This window comes from Drosophila montana, unplaced genomic scaffold, assembly GCF_035044405.1.
Source record: "Drosophila montana isolate Dmon_TW-CO22-7 unplaced genomic scaffold, ASM3504440v1 contig_1624_1, whole genome shotgun sequence".
Taxonomy (NCBI): domain Eukaryota; kingdom Metazoa; phylum Arthropoda; class Insecta; order Diptera; family Drosophilidae; genus Drosophila; species Drosophila montana.
The window spans coordinates 4,442,126-4,462,723 of NW_026996559.1; the positions used below are offsets into that span (position 1 = coordinate 4,442,126).

General features: G+C 37.9%; 1 protein-coding gene across 1 annotated transcript in view; it reads right to left on the bottom strand.

Annotated features, from left to right (window-relative positions):
* The window catches only part of LOC135440606 (uncharacterized), a 50,266-nt gene extending 30,472 nt beyond the window's left edge, over positions 1–19,794 (bottom strand). The window contains exon 1 of the mRNA XM_064699870.1: positions 19,696–19,794. The gene's annotated coding sequence lies outside the window, so the exon portion shown is untranslated. The remainder of the gene's footprint in view (positions 1–19,695) is intronic.
* Between the last annotated feature and the right edge of the window lie 804 nt (positions 19,795–20,598).

Below are 20,598 nucleotides of genomic sequence, written 5' to 3' on the forward strand. Positions count from 1 at the left end.
GCAGCTGCGACTGTTATTTGACCTATTTGAGTAAATATGATTCATGGCGCAGTTCAATTCAGTCAAATTTTTAACAGCCAGGGCGAATTTGTTTACCATGCAGCACGTTGCCAATAAACAAAGGCCAGGACTCGAACAACAACAAAATGAACCGAGCAGCAGCTGCAGCAGCAATGAAGGAGCCTGTCGAGCCATTAACAAGTTGCTCAGGCAATTATGGCGACGCCTGTTGACCAAAACACACAACTCACTCACACACACAGACACACACACACACACACAGAGAAACTTCGTGCATTATAAATTATTGGCATACCGGGCGCTCCTCATGAATACCCATTGGAAAATCCACAGCATTCACATTGACTGTGAAAGTCTCGGCCAGGTTCAGGACCGTATGCAGGTCCAGGTTCAAGACCAGCCTCTGTCCCTTTAACCGAGTTCATTTGCATGTTTGCCTGGTTTATTAAACAGCAACCTACCAAAAACCAAAACAAAACAACAAAAAAACTGGCACAAACCAAAAACCAAACACGAAGCAGCAAAATCTGCAGCATAGCGAACGAAAATTGCAAACATTTTTCAATGGCTGCCTGAGAGCTGGGTGGGGTGTAATCTGTGGGGGTATCGCTACTTGGCAGTTTGTGCTAAGCCCGGCAAAAGTTTGCCAAAGTTAATTAGATGCATTGCATCGCATTTCCGGTCCCACCGGCATCATTAGTTGCTAACAGAAACAGCGAGAAAGAGTAAGTCCTTTGCCCGGGAAGAGAAAAGGGTTTCCCGGCAACGCATCGATCATGACCATGCCCATCATTTAATTTTATTCCATTCCATTCCATTCCGCTTCGCTTCGTGGCGTTTCGTTTCGAATGGGCAACATTGACGCTTAGCGGCATTAACTACAAGTCATTATTATCGTCTGGGGCATTCAGAGTTCTGTCTCAAGTCGCAAAATGAAAGAGCTGCAACTAAACTATACTCAAAGGCACCTATTCCAATTCCACTTCCAATTCCAATTTGTATTTTGGATTTGGGACTGGCGTTAATACGAATACGCACACACGATGGGTGCACTCATGTGTGAATGTTTCTGAGTAAGTAGGAGTGTATATGACACACACATACACACAAGCACACAGACACGCAAATACGCTCGCAACCGTTTGAATGAGTGTTTCTTACAATGCTGCTCAATTATTTAGGGACAGTTTTGAATTTCTTCGATTCTTCTTTGTTTGACATTTGTTAACGTTTTGCTGACAGCGCTGCTTAGATTTCCAGTACCCGTGTAGTTTTCATTCTTTCAATATAAAGATCTGTCAGTTTAATATATATATTCGTTTTTTATATGTTATGAGAACTTTGTGCTCAACGCACAAAGTAAACTCTTGTTGGAGGAAGTTTTAATTTTCTGTAGTAATACTTTGCGTACCTAGACATGATTTTGGATATTTTAAGAGTGTAAAAAGCGTGAAAAACCGTTTGTATGTAATTGTGTTGTTCCTTAGCCGATCGGCCTTAAGCTTCATTTGAGAAATCTATAAATAACACTGATACTCTGGTTGAAAAGTTTCTCAAAATTTGCGCTGTTAACGTAACCAAGCTAACATTGGTTGTTCGTTTAAGTATGAGGCAGCCTTTACGGCAAATATGCTTCGAAGTCTTATGTTATCTGTTGCTATTTAGCTAATCCGCATTGTAAGTAGAAACTTCTGATGTGCTCACATAGAGTACGCCACCTCTCTGATTGTGTGCGACATTAACCTCTGGGGAAATTAAAGATACATTAAATGCCGTAGGCAAACGGACCATGCAGATGCGAATTGCTGTGTCTGTGTGTGTGTGTGTATGTGTATTTCTGGTAGACTCGCAATTCATATAGTTAGTTTCAAGCTTTTATGTTGTTGACTTCGCTGGGGTGCTCGGGTCGTATACTTAATTTTTGTTGCTGCACTTATCCACATTTATTTATCTAAGCTGTGACGTTCATAGGCTCGATTCGACTTATTAAATTAATGACAATTGGCATAAACACGAGAGTAAAATATATTAAAACCTCAATAGAAAGAAAAGTTTCATTTTGGCCGTAAATAGAGCATAATTTTCTAGCATAAAAGGGAGATGGCTGAGCGTGGGCGGCATGCGAAAACTGTCGCACAACAACAACGAAAATAAAAATATATTGCGCACAACTTTTATGCTTTAATATTTAATTAAAATTTTGCGTAGCGTTTTGTTAATGAATTCCTATTTGACGCGCCCATTGCACGTGTCGCGTCCCAGCCGCAGGCTCCAACGTCCATCCGGCCACCCCACCCCCCGTACTTTCCACAGCCCCCCCACTCTCTTTTGACCAGTTGTTTGCGTCCTTGGGCTCGTGGCTGCGACTTGGAGTTGTTTGCCGGCCACTTTTTGGGGCACTTTGCTGCTGTACCCAACGGAATGGTAAATTTATGAAATGATTTTAATTAGCTCGGCATTGTTGTTGTTGTTTTCCTTTTTTGTTGGCTTTCGGGTGGGGGCGTTGTCCAGTTTTATACCATTTTAATATCTGCATAGAAAAAAAACACTTTGGGCCTCGTCGCGAACAGGAAGCAGGAAATCTGCCATTGAAAAGCTTCAAACAAAAACAACAGTGAACGGAAACAAAGTTTCATTGCGGCAAGCTGTAAAGCTGTAAATGTCTTTTAAGAGGCGTTCTCTTAGATGTGGGCGTGCCACATGACAGGCAACAAGAGCATTAAAAGTTATGACTGCCACGCTTGTCAAAGGTTTGTATCCTGTGCCCATAAAATGCTTGAAAAACTTTGCGATTTTCCATTAACTTTACTCAGTCAACAGCGAGAGCAGGACATAAAGTGAAAATCTGTGTAGATAGAGCACAGAGCGTGCTCTAAATATATACATATGTTTTATAATTTTCAACACAAGTCGGGCGATATTACGTAAATAATAGAGCTAATTAAAATGATGGGCTAGTTAAAAGTTACTTTTAATAAAATACAAAATATATGAAAATTCCACAGATTTTAAAGTAGTTTTTAATTGGCAAAAAATTTTTTTTAAAGGATTGCACATATTTTAAAGTAGTTTCGAACTGGAAAAGTATGTTATAATAAATTGCTGGGATTTTAAAATAGTTTTAATTAGCAAATATTTCTAAAACTACAACACATTCTAACTGTGTGGCCCAAACGAAACAGTTAACTTACTCGAATTATAAGCTATACATCATTTTGATATTGTTCTTTGCAGCACCTCAGGCGTCATTACAAGAAGCGTCTGCAAGGCATTCCTGCAATATTATATTGTTCTTCGAACACTTTCAAGGTGTCATAACTAGCTGCTTTTGAAAGGCTTAACAATAAGCGAATAATATGCTAAGCTAGATGCACTTTAATAATAATATAGAGTTATATTCAATTAAAACCGTCAACAATTTATGCATACAAATAGTATTTGATGCTCTGCAAGGTGTCAACCATTTTACTTGCTAGTCAAACACTTGACAGGCCGCTAAACAATTTGTTACAACTTTAAAGAGGCATTTCAAACATACTGGTCTTGGTAGGCTCTCTTTGCCACGTGTAGGGCAATCAAAAGTCGACTTGACAGCTGGCACGGTGTATGCCCAGCGCCCATTGGAAGGCTTTTGACCGTTTGCTGCGCATTAAAAAGTTTGCACAGTTTTTGTTGATGGCTTACTTTGAATGAATAATAAAAGTGAAATGAAATGTGCAAAACCACAAGCCAAGCAGCTGGGACCGTGCAGCTGGCTGACCACTTCAAATTCTCGACTGCTAATTGCAAGCTAAAAGTTGCTCATTAAGCGGCCGCCATTGGTGCTAAATACAATCAAATCAGAAATTTCCGATTGTGAATTATGAGACTTTCGTTGTACGAAGGGTACATGCAGCTCATAGTGGCTGTTGCTGCTTAATCCATAAATTGGATTAAGGTGAGAAGCAAGCAAAGGCAAGCCTCCTCTAACTACCTTATATAGTATAAGGTATCTATTATTATAAGTAAGTTCTCGGAAATTGTTAAAGTAAGAGTTATCAAAATTGATGTGTGGGCTACTGAGATTACACGCAGCCGGGGGTAGTATTAGATTTCTCATGGCAAAATAGAACATATTTAAATAAACTAAAAAAATTGTAGTCGAATTTTTACAGATTCAATTGTAGTTTTGAGTTTCTACCGATATTTGTTTGGCGAAAATGCAATATAATTAATTAAGTTAATTATATAATTTAATTTTTAACTATTTGATGATGTTGTGAACATGTCTTTAAATAAGTGAGTACAAATTTGTGTTAGCTTTTTTCTATGTCCTAGCTCAACACTCTCGACCAGAGAATTTCGAATATTTATGTCTTTGTTTTGTGCAGGGAATTGTAAGGAAAAGCGCGAGGATTTGATGTGGCAACAATGCATTTCTGCAGATATCCGAATTCGAGAAGGTTGATGCGCCTGGGATTTTCGGGCAAAATACAGTCGACAAATGTCAGTAAATTATCATTTATCTTCTTATGGCATTGCATATTTTTCAAGAATATTTTTGTGGTGATTTCAGCGGCATGTTCAGGTTATATATTTTTTATTCTGTTTACTTGTGAGTGGGCGGGGCACCTGTCCAGTTGTGGGCATGTTTTGCATATGGGGTTATGTATGCGTGTGTGTGTGTGTGTGTTTGCAGTAACAGTTATCTTTTAACAAGTAAACGAGCCATGAAGGGAGCGCTGCAAGAGGCAGCGCCGACGTCTGCGGACGTGCCTCAAACTGTGGCAGTTGTTGCTGTTATTTAGTGTTGCATACTTTTTGGGCTTTGCTTTTGGGATTTATTTGCATTTACACTGGCCTCCTGGTACGCTCCAGCTGCCGCAGCCGCTGTTGCTCTCGTGTTGTGGAGTTTATTTTGCAAATAGTTTGCCGCAATCTGTGTCTCGTTCTGGCCTGCGAGTGTCGCATTTAAAATTTATGAACTTTTATACACACGCACACACACACACATACATACATAGTTTACATGCACCTACGTACGTATTTATATACATATATTTTAATTTTTCTACACGTGTGCGCAAATCTAAACGTTTTCACCGCTCACCCAAAACACACTTTCTCGCCCTTCAGCTCTTTCCTTCTCTTTCTTTTTCTTTCAGTGTGTGTGCACATGATGCATGACTATGTAAATAGACATTTTTACACTCTGACAACAGTTTTCATACATTATGGAGTCGTGTTTATTTCCACAGTTTTTCCGCTTTTTTTCGAAGTTGTTCTGTTGCAAATTTGTTCAGCACCTTTTACGTTTGCATAACTTTATTTTATTTGTTAACTTTTAAATTGTTGCTGCTCGTTCTCCATAATTTTGTACTCTGCATACTTAACAACTTATACAAATATGCCTCACTGCATGTCGCAAATAGCTGCAGCTTTTTTGACATTATGAATAATAACTTTGAAATTCCTGTGATCGCAATAATAACAATAACGTATACATACATATTCGTACATTTATGCGTATATTTTTTTCAATACAAAAACTATTTCATGTTTTGCAGTTAAAATACGAACTTTCTGATTGATTTGGTTGTCAATGAAGCTTATATAAGTTGAATTTATGAGAGATAGCATATTGCATGTGGTGTTGATGCATCGTTAAAAAAAAATATTTTAATTTAAAATTTAACTTTTATAAGTTAAATTCTTAAACAAACATTGCTGGCTGTAGCAACAGGTGGTAACGATAATTTGACAAATATGTTAAATGGCTGTTTTCTTTTTTAAGTGTGAAAATGTTGCAATAAAATTAATATTTATACAGCCAGTATAGCTCAATTATTACTCCAATAAGTAGTACATTTCTGATATGTTTATAATATAAAAAATTAAAATAAAAACAGCAACAGTTGTTGTTAAGCTCTATAAGGAATGTTATTATTATTTCTGCATAGCTTTAAAATTTCTAAATTCTACTCCATGCATGCTTCTGTATATGTGTGTGTGTGTGTGCCTATGTGTGAGTAGTGGTTATGTGGTTGACCACATGATTGTGCCACTAACGCTGATTGATGTACATTATTGAAATAGATTGGAGCACACATTTAATTTAGACGTTTTGTTTAGCGGCCGCTTCATGTAATTTGCATCGCCATCAAGTTCAAAATTGGTTAATTAAATTCGAAATTGTTGCGCTTTGCTCAGTCAATTAAATATTTATGGCGATGCGGAAATTTGCCATTACTGAAAGCTGTCAGTCTCGGTCATTGTTGTTGGCAAACACACGCACACGCACACTCATACGCACACGCACATGTCCACACCTGACTGGGGTAGCGGCATATTAAACGCTCAGTTGGTAGCCAATATTTTCAATACATGCATAATTGATGCACTGTGACCAAATTTGTGGGCCCGATGTCTCTGCAATCTGCCTGCTGCGAGCGAAAATATTTATTTCAATAAATTAAATGCAGTTTGTGCATATAAACGAGCGCATCAGCATGCATTTTTCATATTTTTGAATGCAGTTTCATAAACTACGCCAAGCAGCAAACAACCAACTCATGAATTTACATATATGTAAATATGTAGGTATGTATGCATATATAGAAATGATATGGAAAAAGTGCACATAAATTACTTTTATATTTTGTCGCTATTTTTATATTGCCAACACTTGTGCGGAAATTGCGCGATGAAACGACTCGACGGCAAAAAGCTACAGCAAAGAAATGGCTTACTGCAGCATGGATATGCATTTTTGTAGCCAAACACGGTAACACAACAGTGCGACTAACAACACCCTCCCCATTTCCCTCTCCCGCACAGACGTGGCAGCGGCAATCCCTGCCACTGGCAGCATCCGCTCCGGCGTTGGGTGCCCTGCTGCACAGGGCGTATACGCGATATTTACGAGAGATACGCAGCAAATGGTTGCGCTGCAAATGCGCCATAATTCAGCTTGAAACAAGCTGAACACAAAGCAACAAAAAAATATGTATATGTATAATACAAAACAGCAGAAAAAAAACAAGAGCAGAAAACGTAAAAAGAATTAACTAAATTATGCATCTTGCACTTAAAGTGGCCGCTCGAACAGCTCCACGATTTAAATTTATGTTATGTTTATTGCAACTCGAAAAGTGGGCTAAGAGACGAGAAAATACAATGATTGGGACAGACTATATATGTATATAGGTTGTATGCAATGGAAGCGATAAACATTAACCACACAAGATAAATATGCAATTACTATGCAAATGGCAAATTGCAAGAGGCATGCACCATGCGATATGTATTTGCTTATGTTGGTCCTACAGCAAATGGAATCGGACCTACAATAACAGATTATCTTGACTGTTCCGAGATCCAAATGCGCAACGGACACTATATTGCTTTCAAATCCGATTTTGATGCAAATTTACAGAAATATAAATAGCATACTTGTTGGCGTTAGATAAAGTTAAGGACTTGATGTTTGTTTCGTACTCGAGCGAATCAACTGCTTAAATAAAGCAAGAAAATACATCTTTCTGTTTGAAAGTGTTAAAAAATATCAATTCAAGAAGATTGCTAGATACTTAGAAATCACATGTGATCTCGTGTTTTATTTGTCAAAATATTGTAACTAAAATGATTTACAGTATTACAAATATATAACGTTTTTTTTTGTTATTATTTAACACTGGTAATTAAAAAATTGTTATCGATTCTTGAAGTTTCGAAATAACGTTTTACATCTGTCGAAAAAATTTATACAATCTTATATAAGTATATTATAGAGGTCGTTAATTGTCTTGAATTCTTTGCTTGCGTAAAAATACATAAGGAATCTACTAAAAAAACAATAATGAACATAAAAGTTTTGATCGAAAATCCGTCGTTTTACCTTCCTTTTATTACTGTAGAATATATATCGTTTATATATGTATATATATATATATATATATGTATATGTATTTTCCTCACAATAAAAATTGCTACACATTTTGATCTGTAAAGTTGTGAAGCGCTTGGGGCTCTTAGTAGGACTTATGCTTCCTTTTTTCGTTCATTTTTTATGGCAATAATTAACGAACAAACGCTTATGGAAAAGTTGTTCATTGTAACAAAAACAAATGAACTGAGGGAAAAACAAGTGCGTGTGTACGTGGATAGCACAGACAAACACAAAAAGCGCATTAAAACTGAACAAAAATATATAGCTGCACATATAAAGAGGCGTAACAATAACAAACATGCGCAATATACAAATAATACCCGTCGCTGAGTTCGTATTCGTATTCCTGCTCCCTCAACGGCACAAAATTGTCAAACAAGTTTTGCGAGGAGAGCGGCAAAAAAAATCGAATTAAATTAAAATGTAAAACAATTTCCAGCAGCACATTTGGTACCTTTAAAAAGTAAACTATTTTCTTGCCAGCTGTGCCGCAACACAGAAAACAGATTCCCGCTTCCCGCTTCACTCTTCGCGCGTTGCTCTTGCGACCACACACGCTTTTGCCCGCTTCGTGGCATTTTGTGGCCACTGTTAAATATTAAACAAGTGAAAAATACATTGCCTGCGAATATGCATATAATCCCAACAAACAAATAGTACGAACTTTCGATGCACTCTAAATTCAGTTTTAAGATATTTAAAGATATCAGCTCTGATGCTATTCCTTAAATATATTCCATTCTTAAGTCGAGTTGAGTTGTTGGTTAAAGTTAGTCCATAATTAAGCAGACTCTAGTTAACGGATTTCATTGGAAATTACTCTGATGGAATATCGTGCAGTCGGTTAAAGTCGTTGATAAAAAGGTAATCATGATGGACAATAAAACAATTAAACGAGTTGAATTTAGCTCGATTACATAATCCATAATTATGTTAGTATACCCCTTTAAGGGTATAAAATACCTCGAATATTTTTGGGTGCTTCCTTTATTTCTGTTGCTATTTGCTGATATATATATATATATATATATTTGTACACATGTATGTATGTAGAGCTTGTATTATCGCATTTTGCATTCCAAGCAGGCAAATGAACTCACTTGAATAATCGTCTCTTTGGGAGTTATCTCGCACTTTAAATACGTTGGCGAATTTTAATGAAAACGTCCTTTCAGCGCCAGATAAATTATTCAGAAGTTTGCCACTACCACAGCTCTGGTTGCCCTTTGTTGTTGTTTATGTTGTTGCAACGTTTCTCGTTTTCTTTTTTTTTCGTTGTTGTTTGGCAATTTTTATTTTGCACCTTTTGCGTTGAAAGTTCGTTGAAGGTTGAAGTGTCGTCGTCCTCTCGTCATCCTGGCCATCGCAGTTGCTCACCATTGTTATCTGTTTTAGCTCCATTCTTGCCTCTTGCTCAATTCGCTGGCACTTTCGAGTGGCTGAAGCTCAAAATGCTGGACGAGATCTCCGCATTTGCTTTGTTAGCCAAACTGAACAATTGCAAGTATTCAAAAGTGCCAAGAAGTAGCAAGTGGAATAACTAGACCTGATGGCATTTCGAAAAGGGCAAACTTATATCACAACTAAGTTGTGCCCGTCTACAATTTAATAAGACACCAAGACTTTGCCATTTACCATATCATTAGAAAAAGGTACAACAAATTAGTTACAATTAACATGCTTCACCGACTGCCATCAGTCTTATTTGACTAGCTGTTATCTATATTTAGATATAGTTATACGCTTTAAGGTTTACTAGAACACTTATTTGTCTTTATTTGGACCGTATCGGTCTCATAAAGATCATGCATACTTATGTTCGTAAGGAAGTATATAAATACACACATTTACATATATACATACATAGGGATGCAGACACACATACATACATTATTAGATCCTTACATACAAACATATATACATACATAAATACATACATATTAAACTACATACAACACAATGCAACTTACCATCACTTCACACTTATAATCAAAGCATGGAAATCTGTAGGTCTAACTTGAAATTATGAGAATCGTTTTACGTTTAAAAATTCGTTTTACTTAAATTGCATCGCAAAGAGAAGTAAACTTGTTCATCGTTTGGTATAACAGAACATACATTCATGCACACGTCCAAACATACATACATACGCACAGATACAAACATAATAAAATACTTACAAACAAACATACACACATACAAGCATACAAACAAACATGTATACATAAAAAGTTGACAAGCATGCGTATCATTCTACATACAGCAGGACACAAACTAGCATCACTTTACACTTATAACCAATGCATGGAAACCAGTAAGGTTTACTCGAATTCATGAGAATCGCGGAGAGGTGCTTTTTTGTACAATTGCATCGAAACGGGAGGTAAAATTTCTCAGGGTTTGATATAACAAAACAAACATTCACACTTGCACACAAAAACATACAAATACGAATACCTAACTTTTCTGTTTTTAACTGTATTAAATCGGACTACTAAAATGGCTGGTATTAGAAGAATTGGTCGGATAACTTTGGAATTAAAGAATTACTCAGCCCTATAAGTTCAAAGGTATTTAATCTTCGGCGTGCCAAATGCCGTTATTTCTTGTTATAGTCCTGCTTGAAATACATACTTATATATATTTAGAGGCTATCACTTTTTATACGGCTCTAATGGCTGGTCCGTTGACAACAAATGGCGTATAGAACATTTGTAGTGTCCACTGCAAAAGTGAAGTTAAAGTATGGTACGTACATAAAAACCAAGTTCCGTTTCAAGTGTGAAAATGGGAGGCGACAGTAATAGACTCACAGCGGGATGGAGAGAGAAACTGCTGGAAGTTGGATGGTGGACGCTGGCTGATGGTCAGACAGTGGTTAGGTCGTTGGGATTGGGTGACAAAATGAAAATGCCGTTGCGGTTTTGCTCAGCTCTGCAAAGATTTTACCACATGCAAGTAATTTAAAATTTATAGATTCAGATTTAAAATGTTTTAAAAGTGGAGCAAAAAAACAACAAAAAAATAGTGAAGCTGTTGGCAAAGTGTTAAATGCGGGGTGAACGATGCAAAGTTGTGGCTTTAAGGCCAGTTTTAAGCCATTTGGGGAAGCACTTTGGAACAGCAGCTTGTTAAGCGTACGTTTAATGGAGTGCCTAATGGCTGAGCGTGTCTGAACAAAATGGACCCAATCCCCAACAGAGCGCTGTCTGATGAAAACAAAGAGTTTCGGCTAGTTGGCACCCAGCCAAATTTTAAATTATAAGCCATGAGAAATTTCAAAATCTAAAAGAATTTATATCGTATTATAATGAAAGTCTTTTTGGTAGAATTTATCCTATTAAATGCATAGCTGTCAAAGTTATAAGTACATAATATTGTAAGCTAATCAGTGGTTAATATAAAGTTATCAATAACTGAATGGTAAATCCTTACTGGGACTAATTTTGCGTATAATTCAGTTCTGATAGATCAATAGCAAGTATGCAGTTACACAATCTCTTGGCGAAGAATGTTTTATTTTTGAGTATAGAATATAGTGAATATTTAGAAAGAGATGAATACAGACTAGAAATAATTATTTTTAAGATATTCCCAATCACCATGAATATTTACAAACTAGCTTGCATTTTTCGGCCTTGCTCGGCTCAAATTTTTTGCTACAAATCTTTCCATCTTAAATCTTCGCACACTACCTTGAACCCCAGTTCCAATACTTTACATATATATATGAAAATGATTTTAAAGTTTATCAACTTGATATTCAAAAGTTGGAATCAACGTTTTCCGAATACTTTGGTCTCATGATGATAAGCTTGAATTGGATTTACCGAAAACTGTGGAAAACATATTAATTGAATTTGAACAAAGATATCTGAAAATGACTAAGAAGCCGATTGAATTTTAAACAATAAAGTTACAAGCGACCGTTTTCCACGATTTTTTTACACTTCCACCACAAATGAAATTACAGTCAGCTTTCAGCTTCCTAGCCCTTTCGATTTTGGGTTGTGTGTTCCTCGCCAATCAAGCAGCCAGTCGGTCAGTCAATCAGACAGGACAATCAGTTTTAAACGCAGAGATAATTGTCAGGAGTGTTCGATCGCACACTTGTTGTATTTGTATAAAAATAGGTGAGTTTCTTGTTGTATAATATTTCGTTTTGGAACGAGCTAGAGAATAGAGCTAAGAAAATGCCATTGACTGACTGGCAATTGACAGCCGAAGCATGGCCAACTAGCCATGGGGAAATTATGAGCCAATCAATAATATGCCCAAAACAAAAAATGAAAGGAAAATGGGGAAAACTATGCTGGAATATAGCAAACGAGAAATGGCAAACGCACACACACACACACACACACACACACATAAACTACACTTTGTGTCTAACAAATTGGCAGCGGGTATATTTTTTGATTAAGCATTCCCCAGATACGAATTAAATCAATAACTTTGGCCAGAGCGACAGCCAGGCAAATGCTAAACGGGCGCCTGAATTGAGCTGGTTTCGGTTTGGCAGCTTGCCCGCTGGCAAACAAATTGAATTCAAAAGTTTCGGGCCGACAGGAAAATAAGGTTAGACGGCGTTTCAGCGGATAAAAATGGATGGCAAGGGGTACTAGGTTACGTACCAATAAACGTAATGAAACGTAATTTGAATGCCAACTCAAGTGGCTCTGGCACTGACTACAGTTGCAGGCAGCTTCAGGTGCAAATGGCCACTGGCCACTGGTCAGCACGGGGCAGCAAATCGTGTGCAAATTGAGCTGCCAGGGTTAAAATTAACTGCTTGACCGCATACCGTGGAAAGCCTTGTCCGATTTATTGCCCGGATAATGCAGGCGACTTACGTGTGCTCAAATTATGCAGCCACTGCATTAAAAAACAAAAAGCCCCGAATATATACATATATATATATATACGAAGCTGCCGTCCAGGCAGGAGTTCTGTATGACACCAGCCCAACTTTATACCAACACTGCTGCAGCAGTACCCAACACTGGCCAAACGCATTAAATGCCGAACAGATGGCATCAATTTTTGCCCAATATAAAGCTGAAACCGCGCCAGATATATTACGCGCCTAGCGCCAGGCAGAGTGGATAGCAATCGAAATGATTATCCATAAAGAACACTAAAACAATTTTGGAGTGGGGACATATTTTCAATGGGTATTGGGGCGGCAGTAAATCCTTTTGTAATGTGATCGCCCGCTGGGACGATTTTGTGGTTGGCTTAGCAACTGCGATAAGTACTTCAAAGGTTAAAAGATGATTGGTAATACCCAAATAAGATAAGTTCGGAAATTTTAGTGTAGTTGTGTTGTTTTTAATAAATCGAAACATTGAGAGTAAATAAGTCGATATTTAAAAGATTAGCGACATATCGATTCTAATCGATAATGTTCGACAGTAATATCCATTATTAAAGCGTTGCTAGGGATGGACGCGTGTCCAACATTCGGGATCCGACCGTACACGACACTGCGTCAATTCTTGGTTTTTGTTTAGATTATGTGCAAATGAGGCGATTCTCTCAATTATTTGTATCGATAGTTCCAGATAGGGGTGAGATTAACCCCAATATTTGGCCTTCAGCTTTATTTTGTATGCCCATGCCTGCCTATGCCCATGCCCACAAAAGAAGCACCGCCCACGCTTATCGCTAGGCGTCCCAGTTGACAAATTTACAATTTTGACGAAACAGTTGCCAATGTATATATATTTAAATATTAGTGCCTAAAATTACCGATAACATAATCAATACTATCGATCTCTCGTTCACACAAAATATTATATTCTTATGGTTTAGTGGAGCCCATTGTGAACTACCAAATGAACGAGGGTTATGTGGACAGTTTTGGCATACCACCAATTATGTTGCAGATTTATTGTTGTCGAAAAGACAAAATGAAACTTAAGTAGAGAGCATTAACACTTGCATTCACTTACACTCACATAAGTAGCTCCATCAATCACTGCAATAAGTTCAACACTCACATTTGTACCAGTGCATTACATTCATTCGACTACAGACAGCGGAACACAATGCGAATAAAGTGTTATAAGTATACGTGAGGACTGGGTAGCGCTCAGGGGTCCTTAAAAGCAGACATGGCAGGACATGGATGTAGACCCGCAGCGACCTGCTCATGTAATGTAATGTAATGTAATGCGCGTGCTGCCAGCCAAAATGAAGAAAATGAAGACTCAGCCTGGACCCGAAATGGCTATGGGCGATTGGCATGAGTCAGGGGTTGAGGGTTGGTGGTCGGTTGGAAGAGGGGGAGCGGGGAAAGAGGTCTGATGAGCAACATTGGCAACAAAAGCTGAAAGTGGCGCGCGCACTCAGCAAAGAAAAAAAAAATATTTGTGCAGACAGAGCGAGATGCACAAAGAGCGTAAAAGAGACAAACAGAGGGCCTATCGATGGGGTCAAAGTTTGGCGAGGTCAGTGAGTCAGGGAGTGCACTCTGCGAGTGTGTGTGTGTGTGTAAATGCGTGTGCTCAACACGTTCAATATTTTATGGTGTCGCTTACAGGCATCGAATGGCCAAACAGACAGCAAAGAACTGTGCCTCGAAGGCTGGGATGGAACGGCAGGCGGGGTTTTGGTAGATGTCAGGGGTAAGTTGAGGCCAAATTCGTGCGGCCGCTCAAATAACGCAGCTTTCGAAATTAATATAGCAAAAGGGCCGCAACAAAGTGCAGCCATAGAAAGTGTGGCCTAAATTCAACTATAGGCTCTGGGGGAGCGCCCAACTCACAGCTGCCCGCAGCTGCCCGGAAAAGCGGCGCAGGTGCGGCACAGGGAGAGGGAGAGGGGCAGGCCGTTGGTCAATTGAAACGGTTCAAAGACTGTTTGCCCTCTGAGCAATTTGCCCCTGCCACGTATCGTTTGCCAACTCCTTCTTTTTTTATTGACGCGGCCATATAAATTTCACTCTGGCAAATGGTTTTTATTGGCACCAGCGACTGGCACCACACCACAGGCATATTCCCAGGCCTAGGCAGCGGGCACGGGCTCAGCCACAGTATCTGCCACACAGCGCCAAGTTCAATTGCCACCAATTGCTGCACGACCGCCGGCCCTGCTCAAAAAGGTTAAATTTGGAAATTGGTACGTGATTGGATTCAAAGCGCAAAATAAGTGCGTCAGTTGGTTGCTTGGAGGTCGCCCATTTCACTTATGAAATGAAAAAAACAAACAAAAACAAAAAGAAATCAAAAACAAAATGAAAATAACAAGCAAGAAAATCAATCTATCTAAAGGCATTCAGCGAATACTCTGTTTTTCTCTACATTACTTTCTGTATGGTATATATAATAGTACATATTTTTACTTTGTTTTTATTCAGGGTTCCTTTAATGATATTTATTTTTGTAAGCGAACACAAATTATCCTGAGTTGAATAAATTAATTTGAAAGCATATTAAAATCACTTGCTAAGTTAAACGGAAAATATATTTTATATGAATTAAAAGTAAACAGGAACAAGAAATTTACCAACACTTTATTAAGTTATATTACTAAGTATAAAAGAGCTTTTAAGCACATTAAAGTCATCATTTAAAGCTCTCATTTTCTAGAAAGAAAAGGCGTTAAGATAAAGTGGAAAGCTCAATGCAATAGTAACAATAATATTTATGAAATCACAAAAAAGGTTCTTTTGAAATGGAATCTGGAGTTTAATGATTTTTGCATAGTTTATTATTATTCCCTCTTCGCTAGAGCTAAGAATAAATTAAGATTTAGGAACAATATTTATTTATTTATATAAAATATTTATTTAATTTTAGGGGTACGTAGCCTCGTGGCCAATTTCTTGAATGTCTATGAAAAGGGTATTACCTACTTGTATATCAAGCATAGCGATAGGAAAACTGATGCGGGGCAGTGGGTGTGTTTGGTTCATAGCTCTGTGTGAGAAGAGAATTGTAGCATATTTTTTTTGGCACGCCGGTTGCTCGATTTGTAATAAGAAATGTGTTTTTTATTTTGTGGTTTGAAAAATTAGAACTTTTGCCAACAGCAAACAGCAAAACGATGGCGAGCTCATGGCAACTACCCAAAAATCACACACACACACACACACACACACACATAAACATAGTAAAAAATACACAGAGACACACATTTATATGTATATATGAGTGTGGATATGTTTGTGCTTGGGCCAGCATAGTTTGTGGTTGATGGCCTAGCCATAAAACGTCCATTTGTTTTGGCCAACAGAAATAAAAAAGAGAAGCGCAAAACCAAATCCAAAGTCAGCTAATAACTGGGCAATGGCCCTGACAGCGGCATGTTGTCAACATATTTGCCAATCATCTGAAGCTACCAGCGGCTGTCAACATAACGTATGAGTAATATGTCAGCGTACATTCTGAATGATGCAAATTTCGTATAGCTAAGCAGATTTGCGCAGCGCCAAATTTATGTGGCACTATCGGCTATTACCCGGCTTTGCGCATTTAGATTTTCTTATTTCAGCTTCAGTCGCCATTTCCACTCAGCGGAGTGGATTTTCTGTAATCGGTAAATCACGTTTAAAATGTTTTTACATGAATGATGTTGTCCAGGCTGAGAGGACGGGAGAAAAGTGTGATTTCCGAAGATGTGAAAGATGTCTCTAATGAGACATCTCTGCACAACAGTTTCCGCGTTTTTTCTGACCTTCGATTGGACTTTATAAAATCGGCAAAGAAAGGCTTATACAATTTTTGAAAATCGTATCTAAGTGTGCATTTACATCACAAAAGGTAACTTTCATATCTCCAATTGATCGAATTACTGGAACTGTTGGAACTGTCTTAAACAGCTTTCAAATCAACTCAGACTAACGCTCTAGTGGATCTCTGAGAAGTTATGGAGAACGCGGCCCTTTAAGTGCAGCCGGAAAGTTATGTGCGCCGCGCTGGGTGTCCTCAAAAGCTCTAATAAGGATAATGAAAGTAGAGTAGAAAGTGCCTTTACCGAATCTTGAGAGGGATAAGGGGTCAAGAGTGCGGCGTGTAAAATGCTGTTTGACATGAACACAGTCGCCCTAAACAGCTTATTGGCCCCTGCATAAATTTACAGACATCCGGCTCTTTTAAGACCGAATTAAGGCGATTACTAGTTGTTAAGCTTGTTCTACGTGATTATCCGAAGCTTACTTTGAAGCAGAATAAATTAAATATGCAGGAAATTCAGAACTCTTTCGCAGGGCAAAAAGCTTGGCTCCCCTGATCCCCGCTTTTGACCTTATGGTGAGTTTGCACACACAGCGTGGGTTGCAATCCCCAACAAATTGCCAGTGCAAAACTCCCTTATCTAATAATAATAACAAAAATATATAACTATTTGTTATGCCAAATTGTTTGACACATTGTTGACCAAAATTCGACCGCAGTTTTGATAAGATTTATTCTGATAAAATTCATTAGCAATTATGAGTTGCCGCCAATTGCTGCCGACGCTTTGACAACATTTTTGTTATTTTTAATTAAAAAGTCATCACAATATTTTTGCTGTCATTATTTCAATATATATATGAATGTGGACAACTCTGAATACGCCCTATCTACACATACATCATGCATGTAACATATTATTTTTTGTATGTGCCAGCGGGCATTTGACAATTTGCAGATTTTGTTGTTGCTTTTCTTAACCGCAGCTTTCATAATTTGTATACCCCGTACATTTTTTTGGAAGGCTATTATTGGGTTATGCAACTAATATTGCCTTTCTATCATCCATCATCATCCATTGGGTAACATTTTCTCTGTCTGTTATTATACTTCCGTCGTATAAGATGACATTAAGACTGGCACTGGTAGCTTAAAGGATAGGAATGGAAAATATGTATAGGTATACCGAATGGGAGATACTCTTTTAACACCGAACATTCATTATCTGCAATTCTTGATATTGATATCGACCTGCTAAATTCATTTGAGTCTACAGAGACCCAACGCTTGATTGCAGGATATTTCTTAGTCAAGCACTTACAATTTAGACCCTTCTTTGTTGTTTTTTTAATTTTTTTGTAGCTGATATCATAATTAATTGGCGTTTATTATGCGGCTCGGAAAATGTCTGGTTCCTGCATAAATTATGATACCCATTTAAAAACTAACAACAAATTGTATAGGCATTTGTTTTTACGAAATGTTGTCCTTTTTAGGCTGTTTTTAATCATATAATTGGCCCTAATTAGATGCGCAAATTAAATGAAAGTGAGCAAATTGAACGAATATGATGAAATAAAATAAAAAAGGGAAAAATAAACGAGTGCGTGTTGCATGTCAATTGACGTTTGCTCATAACTTGTTAAACGCACTGAAGTGCAATTAGTATCGAGCGTATTTGAAGGCTGCGGTGGGTAGAGAGTAGACGGAAAAATCTAGAGAAGGGTCCTTAAGGCTTAAGGACACAGTGCTGGTATGTTGAAAATATATATTTGCTTTAAATCTAGTTGAAACTTGTATTTTATTTTTTATTTCAAACCGTTATGTATTCAGGCTTGGTACCTAGAGTGACGCCTTGAACTGTTAGATAAATTGACCCGTAACGAAGCTTATGCCAAATGGCTTTGAAAAATCTTTTCGAGCAGTCATCTTGCAGTTTTGAAAATAATAGCTAGGTTACCCAGTGGCCACAGCCATCAGGTTAGCTGTCCAGATAACCAGATTATTGCGACTGACTGGTGTTGGACTAGATTTAAAGCTTTTTGCTTTGCTTTTTGTGGTACGAGATGTCTGTCGTGCTTCGACTTAGATTTGTATGTATTTTCAACAAGTTACTTACCTTTAAAGTATTAACTTTTTGCCTTGAACAAATTTCGTTACAAATAAATATATAAGATATAATTTCGGCAAAATTCGCGCTTAAATAAATTTGAAGTAATGGAATAGGTAGTAGTGGAGCGAGAGAGGGAGGGAGGAGAATGTTTGTCGTAGCTGGCACTTGAAGTGTGCCTTCTTTCAAAGTTCCTTGAGGCGCTTCTTTAAAACATCATTAAATCAGCGCAAGAGTTCACAAATGCATTTCATTTCAAAATCATGACCTGGCTAGCAGTAACTGATAGCTGGTAACTGTTAACCGGTAACTGCAACACCACCACCAACAACAACAATAACAACAACAACAACAAGAAGCTCAACAAGAACAGCTTGCCACTCGGAGCATTACAAATTACAAGTTGCTGTCTGACAGAGAAACGTAGCTCCCAAAGCCCTGTGCAGTACAAAAAGCAGCCCGCAAAACTTTGACGAGTGCAAGAGAAGCGCATAAAAAAATCAGCTAGTAAATGGGTGGGTGGAGGCTACAAAGGCGGCAGAGAGGAGGGGCTATGGGCGTGTGCGGGCAACAATTGCAATCTGTGGCGCTTCAACAACGCTTAATGTTGCCTACAACCGCAGTGCCAGCCATTTATCATTCACCCGAGCCGAAACGGGTGCGCTAAGGCGCAGGCGGATGCAGGGGCCAGCTGACGAGCTGACAGACTGACGGACTGAGGGATTGACGGGCGACAGACTGACAGAAGCCCAACAATAAAATGGCAGTAAAAAAACCAAATTGACCTTACGGAACTGTATCAGAGGCACCAGAGCTAGGAATACGATTAAGCCTGATCTATGCTCTGAGCAGGTAAATCAAATTGCTTAGTGGCTGGAATAGTTTTTTTTTTTATATTTTTTTTTGATAAATTTCCCTTTTATAAATTGCATACTTGTGAGCGCATTTGCTTGACTTACCTAAAGCGAGAATGCAATTTGTCCGCTGTCTTCAATTGTTGTCCTAAAACGAGACGAGAATTAAGTAGAACAAATACAATTAGCTGTTTATTATGTTTGGTGTAATATGCAAATAAGAATAATATATGCAAATAAGTATAAATAACACTTGTATACAATATCTTATGACTGTGTACAGGCAGAACACACTTTGGACTAACCTTCTAGTGTTGTTGTAAAGGTGGTATCGTTAGCTAAGACGTTAGGGATCGATAATAACGATACCAAGAGTATCGATAGCAACGATAATGATATCATAAGTAACTATTAATAAAGCGTTGATTATAACTATCGACCGCTTTTTATCGATTTATAGCTAATGATTTTATCACGATAACGATAACAGTTTACAATATATTTATTACTGGAAATTCTAAAAGTATATTTGCTCAACACATAATTTAAATAAACACTATAAGCAAGCTGTAAAATTTAAATTTTAATTATCTAACATTATCGATAACATTGCTTGATTATCGAAAAGAGCGAGTGCCGTAAAAAGTAATAATTGTGGGGAAGGTCTGTCGGCAATCGCTAGTTCGAAATTCTATTATGAGCCTGCAGCGTTAAGCGGCTTTGATAACTCAGACTTTAGCAACATTGAACAGAAAGAATATGTAAGGCCAGGGTCCTATGAAGCAGAGCAGAGTTGTGCACTGAAATGCTGATTGCAATGAAAGAATGCTGATATTCCTTCTTATTTCGTACTCTGTTGAAGCTAAATAGAAAGAACACAAAGCAGACTCTGCATAAAAAGAGAAAATCTCTTACACTGAATGGCAAGTAAAGCTTGTTTCTTGGCCTTGCCAAGGGTCAAAAGAATACAAAAATAATCAAGTTTTTAGCTCTGAAGCAAGCTTGAAT